The following is a 4,177-nucleotide window of genomic DNA, read 5'->3' as shown; positions in this document are numbered from 1 at the left end:
CGGAGATGACCACATGGTGTGGCAGACCTCTCCTGACCCGCCCGCTGCTCCCCTCAGCAGTGTACTTTGTCAGTCGGCCAGTTTTGCTTCCCACTCTGTCTCTGGTGAATCCTCTCACCCCCCACATCTCTGACCTGTACCCCAGTTCTGTATGCATAAATAAATAAATCTTTTAAAAAATCAACCATTCTACTAATAATGGGGGAAAATCATAAAAATCTTTACATTGATTAGCTCAGACTTGACCTAGAAACATTCATATCCAGAGACCATACATAGTTGATTAGGGCCAGGTAAAGGAAAAGAGGTGGCCTTGCTGTCGAAAACACCCTACCAGAGCCCTTCACCTGGCTAATGAAAGCAAGTTTCACTGACCAATTTAAGTCTAGTCTGCTCTGCCTGAAACTTATATAATGTTATGATATTATTTTTTTTAAAGATTTATTTGTGCATACAGAACTGGGGTACAGGCCAGAGGCTCAGGGGCGGTGAGAGGCCTCACCAGAGACAGAGTGGGGAACAGAACAGGCACATCGACAAAGTACACTGCTGAGGGGAGCAGCGGGCTGGCCAGGAGAGGTGTGCCACGCCATGTGGTCACCTCCGGGGCAGGCGGGAATCGAACTCATGCGGAAGCGGCTTTAGCTTCTCAGTGCTGTGCTTTAACCCGCTGCACCACCAGGGAGGGCCTATGATATTATTTCCGTAAAACATTAAAAATAATTAAGTATGGGCTATTCAACTATCCTGACCCAAACCTCACGAGGGACGGCAGTTCAAGAGGATGACCTTCCTTGGGGATTGTTAGAAGCTGGAGAAAGGGGCTGGTGAAAGTTTGGAACCTGCTTCAAACCCTTTCAGCAACATCAAATTTAGGTCTCAAATATGCACAACCTCAAAGGTCCACTGGCATGATGGAGGTCACACTAATCTACTTCTCTGGCTGGCTGTGCAGCGCTCTGAGGCCACATCTCTTGCCAAATAATTGCCATGGAGTCAGCTCTCTTACTGTAGCACAGGGTAGCAGACATGTCCCTCAGACCACTCATTACACAGCCTGACCTCAGAAAGATCACTGCTGTCATTAGAGTAAGTGGTTTTATCACTGATGCCTAATTACTACTCAGCACAATAACGATTTTGCATGTCATTACATATGTGACCAATTAGTTCTAAAGTAAGTTCCATTGATTCCCAACACACTGTGCCCCTGAATTCAGTCTGCAATATTTCCTCAAGTAGCAGGGCCTTTTGACCAACTTCTCCTAACTGGTATTCCACTGCTCCTGAACTGTGATGGACGCCTAAGGAATTGCAAAGTTGAAGTTCATTATCTGTACTTAGAAATCACCTCCATGGCTTCCATCTCTACCCACATCAAACCGCTGGGTCAGATTTCATTCCAAATCAGTGTTTGGTGTAGTGCATCTGGCATATTAAGAACTTAATATAAATGTGCCAAGGAAATGAGTGAGGGGAAAGATTACCAATACCCAGGCCCGTCTGTAATGGCAATTTGGAATAGAAAATGTAATAGAAATAAGCATTCCAGACAAGTATTGATTACATGTAATATGCAAATAAAAGCTGTTCGTTTTAATAGATGCCCAACAACATTTTGCTAAACTTAAGTCTGAATAATATAGGCATTAAGGAAACAGTAGGGAAGGAGACATTTCCTTCTGCTTGCATAATTATAGACTTTACCCATTTACTCCTCAAAAGTGTTGCCCACAGACAAGAGGTTGGACATGCTCTGAGAGCCTCTTGAGTATGCAGAAACTTGGAAATATACTAAATGAGAATCTGCATTTTAACACTGAACATTTTCACAGGTGATTCACATACACGTTAAAGTTGAACAGCACTGGTCCAGACTTCATTGAGGGTGATTAAAAGAAAACAAATGAAAAATTGCTATCTTGGTCCAGCCCAAATGTCTACATATGGATTTGACTCTTAGTGATAACATCGTGTATTTTGATGGCCTCTCTCCTTAACAGAGAACAATCTACCATGAACATTAGAACGATTTTCTGGAGAGTAACAACCTTATAGGCAGCTCATTGCTAGGCTTAATCTATTTCTACTGAAATTATTTGCCTCTCTCTCACCCAGTTGATGGCATTACAGCCCATGCAAGGACCGCCAGTGAGTTTGCTACCATTGCTCTCCAGTAGCTTATGATTTTGTTACTTGAAATGCAGACTTGAAAATTTTTCCAGGTGCTTTTATTTCCAAATTAAAATTGTAATGAAAAATATTAATCAGAGTTTGCCTTTAAAGAGATTCTACCCTTTGTTATGCATTCATTCATTCAACAAGTATCTAGGAAAGATTACTACCTAGGTGCAAAATGACAAGTCACAGAGATCAAATATGGGACAATGACAAATAATTAGATCCATCGTAATTCAGTTAAGTGGTATGATGGGGAGGTATTAGGCTCGTATAACATATCAACAGTGATTGATCATTTTTGTTACCAAAATTTCATATGTTTTGCCCTAATATGTCAAAGACCCAGGAATATCAGGGATGACTTCCCTAAAAAGTGATGATTAAGCTGGGACTCGGGGCAAGCTAAAACTGGTTACATGGAAAAGGGCAGTGGGGAAAACCTCATTTCTACATACAAAGAACCCCTCATTTCCTATCCTCATACTGATCTCCTGACCACAGATAAAGGGCTGTCTCATCACTTTTTCCTTTTCATGAGTAGTCCGTGTATTTTTATGACACGACATCACTGTTGCTTAGTAACCAGTTCTTTCCTGTTATGGCCGCTACCTAGTCAATTATTCCAATTATTTTCGAACACTAAAAATTATAAATAGAAAAGCAGTCTTAGGCTTGTTATTAATTAGACATTCCACAAACTTGGGATAATTGCAGCATTGACCAGTTTTCCCTTGAAGAACACTTTATCTAGAAGACAGTCTCTCTAGTTCATGCAATACTTAGAACATTTCTGAAATAAGAGCATCCTCTGAAATGAAGAGAAAATTAAGGAATTAGTTGAGGAAGTCTGCACATTAAGAAGAAACAGATTTAGTGTGAAGGCGATGAGAATATCAGCTAATTAGAAGTGAGATCAATTCTACTGCAATTTCAAACTATGTAGTAAATGCATCATATTTAAATTATCTTTACTAGAATTTGCTGGGACATTTTAACCTCCAACACAGGTGCTAGTGGACATGCTGAATACTAGTCAGCAATATCTTATTGTGGTAATGATATTGAATAAAATCACACAGAACAGTAGACACATACATACATAAATGCGCATACCCACACACCAAGATTTTAAAAACGAGTCAAGTCACAAATGTCTGGCTAATTACAAAAAGAAAAAATTGTTGAATTATTGCGATAGTATACACGGAGCCAGCTTTTACCAGCTTGTGACAGCTCATTGTTAAGATTTCAGGAATTTTGCAAGCCAGCTGTTAAATACAACTATTATTAAACAATTCAGAATCCAGAATGGCCCAAGTCCTACAACTTCTACAAGAAGCTGAAAGGATCGCACTCTTGCAGTCAGTAGTGTTAAAAGGAAAAAGAGGTTTGAATTTAATAATATAATTTGTATGAGGATGAGAAACAGCTTAACATATGCCACATATCAGATTTAAGAACAAGAATTATACTGGAGAAAACAGCATTGGTTGTAGCTCTATTTCTCAAATCATGGTGGAATTATAACCGTGTCCTGGCTTTGGATGCAAGAACTTGGCGAAAATTAACAAATTCTTTGGGTGAGAATGAGCTGGCTGCAGACTTTTTCAATGGAGAGTATCGTATTTTCCCTTTTTTGCCCCACACATCAACTGGCACACAGACTTCACAGGAATAACATTTACACAAATTGGGCAAGCATTTCCCCCCCGGAAAGCTGGTTGTTAAACCTTGACTAGGTGACCAAATTCAGGCCATTCTGTGAACTGAGTCACAGTGCTCCTACTTACTGAGAACGGGCCTGGCAGCCATCACGGTCACCCTCATGGTGAGTAAGGCGACCCAGATCAGACTAGCCAGTGGACAAGTTCCAACCGGTGGCTTTCAACAGTTTAGAATACTTTGTGATCAAAAGCAATGGTGATTAGAAACAGTGTATGTTAGATAAGTGGAACAACAAATGGCTATTCGCACTGGAAAATATTCATAAAAATCC

This window comes from Condylura cristata, unplaced genomic scaffold, assembly GCF_000260355.1.
Source record: "Condylura cristata isolate star-nosed mole 26May11 unplaced genomic scaffold, ConCri1.0 scaffold00019, whole genome shotgun sequence".
In the NCBI taxonomy this organism is placed as follows: Eukaryota; Metazoa; Chordata; class Mammalia; order Eulipotyphla; family Talpidae; genus Condylura; species Condylura cristata.
This window is presented reverse-complemented; position numbering follows the sequence as displayed.